Source organism: Heterocephalus glaber, unplaced genomic scaffold, assembly GCF_053883595.1.
Source record: "Heterocephalus glaber isolate CG9 unplaced genomic scaffold, H.glaber_assembly_v1.0 deba00001532, whole genome shotgun sequence".
Taxonomy (NCBI): Eukaryota; Metazoa; Chordata; class Mammalia; order Rodentia; family Bathyergidae; genus Heterocephalus; species Heterocephalus glaber.
The window spans coordinates 1,892,763-1,899,708 of NW_028258330.1; positions in this window are offsets into that span (position 1 = coordinate 1,892,763).

Here is a 6,946-nt window from a genome sequence, read left to right on the forward strand (position 1 = left end):
CAGGTCTTCTGAGGACAAGGCAGTTTGGGCTGTGCCACCTGAAGACTGCACACCAGGGCTTTGTCCCTTCTCCCTCTACCTGTGCTGAAGGTAGGCAGAGGCCAAGCCCAGCTGAGTTTTTCAAGTGCTTTATTGGCTAAAGGGAGAAGCAGGGTCAGAAAGGAAAGAGCCTGAGCTCCTGTAGACTTGTCCTCACCGCATATACCAACCAAGTAGTTTAGACAAGGCCGGGGCAAAGAATCAGGGAGAAAGTGTACCCCTTTGCATGCTGTGCCTCTCACTTTGAAAGAATGTGTTGATGCTGGGGGTAGGGGGCAGTGAAGAATCAGTTTTCATCTTGTAGCAGGAGGCATCCTGCTGGGCCATAGGAGAGCAGAGCGGAGGAATAAAGCCTGGCAGACATGGAAGGCAAAGAGGATTCTGCAGCCTCCACCTGCTCTTTGTGCTGGGCAGCTGTGCCCATCGCATTCATCCTGTGTCTCCAGCCTCAGCCTGGGCCTCCTGAGCACAGCAAGCACTTGGCCTGTGTCCCCAGCCCTCCTTCCTGTGTCCTTGCCTTCCTTCTTTGGACTTGTCTCCCAACCTTTGCAACTTTCCTCATGTGTGCTCCAGGATGTGACCTCAGCAAGCAGCCTCCCAGTGAGAGCTGCCTGACACAGCAGCAAGAAGATAGAGGAAGAGTGCCTCATCAGCAGCCCCTCCGTCCCTCCTCTGACTCGGTGATTTCCTCAACACTGTGTGCTGGGTGCTGGTGGCTCGATCCTCCTGCACGCCACCCCCCCACCCCGGGAAGCAGCAGAGTCACCACTTTGTGAGGTCCTGCCAAATGACTGTGTGGCTCTTCTCCCCACTGAGTGCCAGCCTCTGTGACACCCAGAAGGACCTCAGGGCTACAGCCAGAGTCTTGTGAATCTGACCCTGAAGGCCTCTGTCCTTTCCCGAAGTCCCAGAGGTTACATCTCCTTTTCCATCATGGAATACTTTCTTGTTCTGGTCTGATTCTAGAAAGCAACTCTCTGTGTTTCTATGGCTTCTGTTTCTGGGGAATGAGCTTGTGGTTGCCCAGTGGGTGGTGGGCAGCTTCCGTAGTGACCAGTGAGCCCCTCACACTGGTCAGCTCTCTACTCCGCTCAGCTGTGCAGTGATACGAGACACATCATTGTGAAATGCAAAGAACACAAGTCCATTTACCCTGGATCTGGACCAAGAATTAATCTGGTGTAGTGTGCAGGCACATCAACTTCAAGTTCAGCCCTCTGGAGACTTATCTCCAGGTACTTTTGTTGGAACTACAGAGATTCCACTCGGGGCTACTTTGCCTGGGGACACTAACTTGGGCATCCTCCCTGGGGGCCCCATCCCTGGGGAAGGAACTGGCTCACAGTGTGCTGGACAGGACCAAAAACTGAGAGACTGAGAGACATTCCAGGCGTATGTCCTCCGGGTGTGAGAAGTGATCTAGTCCTGAGGTCCCCTCTCCAGTGGACATTTTCAGGAACAGCAGCCAGAGTTGAGCAATGTAGGCTGGGCTGAGTATGAGGGTTGTTTTTGTTGTATTTTTCTGGGAAGAGCCACACTGTCAACAGCACTGTCCCCAGAGAGCCCTGATCAATGTGTCCTCCAGCAGAGGTGGGGCTGGGTGGACTAGGGGGTGGAAAGAGGCTTGGAGGTCACTGTGGGTGACCCATCTTACACTTGGCTTCTTGCAGGCGGTGTGGCTCCCATCGCAAACAGCACTGACCCCACCTGTCTGGGGGAGATGTGGGGAGGCTCTGACCCAATGCCATGGACAGAGGGGATGACAGAGGTGGCAGGAGATGTAGCTTCAGTGCACCAGCAGTGTCCTGGGCTCAGTGAGGGTTTTATGTGGGAGGGAACCCCAGGAAGCAGGAAGCACCAGTGTGGGGTGAGGAAGTAGTACCAGGAAGGAAGGCAAGGAAAGGAAAGGGGAGAGAAGTGGGGGGTGGGAGGAAGAAGGGTTGAGCAGAGACAAGTTTCCCTGGGCTCCTTCCTGGGCCCTGGAGAGCTGCCCAGTGCTCTCCAGAGTTGTCCTCTGAGCACAGCGGTGGGACACCAACCCAGCAGCTCCTACCCAACTGCAGGGAGCCCCTCTCTACTCAGTCTGTGGCTCTGTTTAGCAGGCTTAAGTGTCATTTAATCCTGAGGCCAGGTGCTAGGTGGGGCTGGGAGTCCCTGAAAAGGGCCTGCAGCCATAGCTTGCTTTTGGTCAGCTCCAATCAGCTGGACTCCCACCCACCCATGTCTGCATCATTGCTCCTGAGACCTAGTGCCATTCCTTTCCTTTGCACACCTCAGGGTTCCATGCACACACCCTGCTCTGCAAGGAGCTGCCTGCCCCTTCTGCAAATGTCCTGCAGGTCCCCTGTGCATCCCAGGAGGGTCCCAAGGTCGAGGCAACGTGGTCCTCAGTGCCCCTCATCTGAAGCTGACTAACTGAAATGCCTCCCCCACCAAGTGACAGGGCACTGGAGAGGCATGTGGGGGGGCACAGCATGCCCAGGCTTGACCAGGCGGCCCTAGCCTGCGGCTGGGGAGTTGCCTTGCTGTGGGCTGTGTTGACATGATTCACAGGAGACTTCAGATAGCAGGGCACAATGCCTTGAATTCTGAATGACAACATGATTTTCAAAAATCTTAGGCAAGCTAAAAAGCAAATCAGCCCCCAGCCCAAGGTCATGACCTTGGAAGAGCTGCGTGGCCTCTCCTAAGTCTTACTGTGAAAATAACTCTCTGCTTTATTCCCTCTTGGGTCAGGAAAATAAGTATTCTCTCTCTCATCTGCCTACTTATGTTTATTTTATTTTTATTAGTACATGCTTGCAACATACAATGATTACATTCCTCATGGGGAGTTGCCACATGTGCAGAGCATGTCTTAATTCTTTATTCAACCCTTTCCCCTCCTCCTCCCCCCATTATCGACCCTCCCTCCTTCTCTGAGTCCCTTTCCCATTTGCAAAATATCTATCTTCCTGTTTTCTACTGTCTATCTTTTATTTTGCTCTTTAATTTACTTGTACTTTGGGTTTCTCATATAAGAGAAACCATGTGATATTTAACCTGTATCTAATTTATTTCATTTAACATTATGATCTGAAGGTGCACCATTTTCCTACAAAAGAAAGTCTATCCTTCTTTATGGCAGGGTACTGCTCCATTGTGTGTAAATACATTTTCTTTATCCATTCATCTGTTGATGACATATGAACTACTTCCAAGATTTAGCTGTTGTGAATTGTGCTGCTATAAACATGGATATGCATGAATCACTGTAATTTGATGTCTCTAACTCAGGAAGATATCTAGTAGGGGAATAGCTGGGTGAAATAGAATTTCTACTTTTGGTTTTTTGAGGAATCTCCTCATTTCCGTAGTGGTTGTACTAATTTACATTTTCACCAACAATGAAGAAAGTTTGGAAATACAGGTAGACAAAAATAGGACAGGGAAAATGCAGCCATAATCTGCCACTTGGAGAAGAGCTCCTGACACTGGCCTGTGTGAGGCTCGCCTTGCTGCGGCTCTTCCGGCACTCTGTAGGAAGTGTTCAGCAGGGCGAGGTGGCCATCAGGAGGGTGACTTGCAGAAGCCTTGCTCTGAGCTGTGCGTTAGGTAAGTGGGAAGGCCAGTGAGGGCATGGGAAGACAGGTCAGTCAGAAGCAAGGGGACAGAAGTGGCCCGTGTCCTATGTGAGTGAGAGGACAGGGCGGGTGATGAGCCCTGGACTTCGTCCCCTCCCTCATGTCCACATGCTCCCATGATCACTGACTTTCCACCTGCTGTTGGCCCTGGAAGTACAGAAATGGATGTTTGCAAATCCAAAGAATCCCTTGCACAATAGGACAAAGGTGTCCAGATCCAGCCCGGAGGGTCAGGAGATGCCCATGGCCCTTTGAAACACTTATCAAGTGCAAAATATTTTCTTAAACTTTGGGCCCCTCCCTCACTGAATTTATCTATTAGTGAAATGACTACCTTGGGGGTGGTATGGGAAGGGTCATTTCACAACAAAAGAAGCTTTCAAGTCAAGTGATTCTCTAGTCCTGTGCCACATCATAGGAACACTTGTACCTTCCCTTAAATGTGTAGGCTTATAGAGAATTCTGCTGGCTCAGATCTGCCCAATAGAACAGGCTATGCAAATTCAGAGGCAGAAATTTGGACTTCTTTGAACAATAGAGCAAGAGCATAGATTTCCAGGACAGCACACATAGACCAATAAGATGGCAGAAAGGAGGCCATCGTTTGTGGTACCAGACCATGAGAGCCAGGGACATCAGAGGTGAGGAGTGGCTAATATCCAGAAGCAGTATGACCTGTCCCCATGATGCCCACACACTCACCGAGGTCTATGTCATCATAAAGTGGTTTCTGTCCATGGGTTTCAAAAACTGCACATAGACCCAGGGAATGTGTCACAACAGTGGGACAAAATTTGAAAGCACATAAGAGGAGCTGGAGGTAAAGTGGGAGAAGACCTGTTCTTGGAGAGCCAGAGCTGTTCAGGAAGGCAGGGAAACACAGCAGGCTTTGGATTCCCTTTGGGTGTGGGACAGAGATTCTATGTGCAGTGCCCTGTGTTGGAGAGGCTGGGAGACACGACGTGAGCTTAGGCTCTGGGTCTCTTTGTTTCACTGGGTGCAGCAGGAATATATGGCACATATTCCAGGGTGAGGGATTCAATTAAAAGGGAAATATGTTCTCTGATGTCAAAGCTAATATCCCTACTTCATCCAAACTGGTGCTATTTGTGCAGGCAGAGCGGAAGTGGGGAGAGACCCACTGCACACAGAGCCAGAGAAGGTCAGCCTGACTCCATCAGGTGCTGATTTAAGGTCAACACTGCACTTCGCAAAGCAGCTGCACTATTTGCCTCCTCCCAAAGCTTATATTTGAGAATAACTGAGTTTGTGCATGAGCAAGCAGTAGAGATTTGAGTCGAGGTAGGGGTCTTCTTCATGGTGTTTTCTCTAAAGTTCGTGGCCCAGGATCCTCTACTTTATAAGAAGAGCCTGTGACCTAGCACATGTGGATGCATTTGTCTTCTGTATGAACTATTTCATTCTATCTGAATATAATTTGATTTTCAGTGGTAAGATAAAAGTACTCACAAAGTGCAATATTTCCTCTTGCACCCCAGGGAACCAGCTTCCCAGTATATGCGTCACTGGGAATCTTCCAAGCATAGACGTTGAAGAGAATATTTGGGCCATGCAAGAGGGCAGAAGGGCAGAAGGGAACCGAGGGCTTCTTGGTGCACTTACTTGCCATCGTGAAAAGTTCCAGTGAAGAAGCCATATGCATAATCCATGAGTCTGTCCTCCAGGTCGGTATTTAAAACCCAACCAGTGAGTCACAGAGGGATCAGCTGGTTCTCGGTGTCAGGGACACAGCCAACCATCATATGCTCCTTCATGCCTTTGTCATGAAGGGAGGACAGGACTGAGTCTCAGCCACCTGCTCTCAGGCCACTGTGATGTGGTCTCCACAGCCCACAGTGAGTCTCAGAGCAAGCAAGGTCTTCAGATCAGGTGCCACAGGAACTTTAAATCTGCTTTCCAGAAGAGGGAACAAGGATGAGTGATATTTTGGTTTCCTTTAGAAGAGCTCTTTGGGGAGGGTGGTCCCTCCACTCACCCAGGAGGTTGATAAATGACACCTTTTAGGGGGCACAATCCCTCACTATTGTGTTTGTCCTAGCACTGCCAGGTGCCCAGGGAGCTGCAGGAATAGTGGAGAAAGGAGCCACAGACAGGAAGCAACATAGCCAGGGCAGATCTCTAGCAGCCACTGATCTCTAGCAGGCTGGGGTTCAGTGCTTTCCATTGTAATGTGGCCCTAATTACCATGGAGGACCCAAGAGTGGACAGGAAGAGTCACTGGCTCCACAGAGACCCATAGAGGCTTGGCTTCCATTCTCAGAGCCACATGGAGAGGAAGAGCTGCTCAGCTCCATTCACACACAAGAATTGAAGGTCAGAGGTTCCAGGTGCACACAAGATGTCCTATGAGTCTCAGAACCTGGGCAGCCTACACTAAGAGGGAAACTCTGCCAAGGGGATCATATGATTTTCATGTAAGGAAGAAAACCACGACAGCTTCTAAAGGGTTCAGTGGGGCCTCAGACACAGTTGTTAGGAAATATTTTTTTATGGCATGTCTAAACACAGGACAACAAAAGCATAAAGGACCAGGTTTCAGAAGAAGTCTTTCCAGAGTGTGCTGCCTGTCAAGCTCTAAGGTATGCCCCTCAGGGGAAGGGGCTGATGGAGACAGGAGGGTTCCTGAAGTGCCAGACACAGGGGACCTGTGCCCTTGCTGGCCTGGGTTGTCTGTGAAGCTGTGAGGACTAGGTTACCCTGAGCTCCTTGGGGACCCCTGGGGCTGGCACAGAGAGTGGGACCAGGACAAAGCTGCTCCTGTGCTGTGAGGTCTTTCAGTAGAGCTGCCCTGAGCTGGGCACAGACTTGGCCAAGCCTGCCCTGGGTCAGATCCCTGGTGCCCTCACTGACACCCAGTCAACTTCCCACTGGCCCACAAGCCTCGCTGTTACCTGGCAGGAGAGTGTTCTTATTGTTGTGTGGGTGGAAAGTGGTCCTTTCCATGCCCTAAGATGGTTTTAGAGACTCACCTCTCTTTATAAACCACGGGAAGCAGTTGACTCTGATTTGAGGTGACCCTTCCATAGTAGAGACTCCTTAATGAGACTCAATAAAACCCCTTGCAAACAGCTCTGTGCTTCTGACTCTGCCCTGCCCTTGACCAAACAGTTTATGAACTCCTCCCAATGTTATGCTTTCTCCTGAACTGGGCAAGGGATTATTTGCTTTCAATCACAGTAGTTCACTGACGGTGACCATGGCCAGATTGGGGAACACTGAGCCTCAGGGGCTCCTGCAGGAGACCACAGAGCCCACGTGGCATG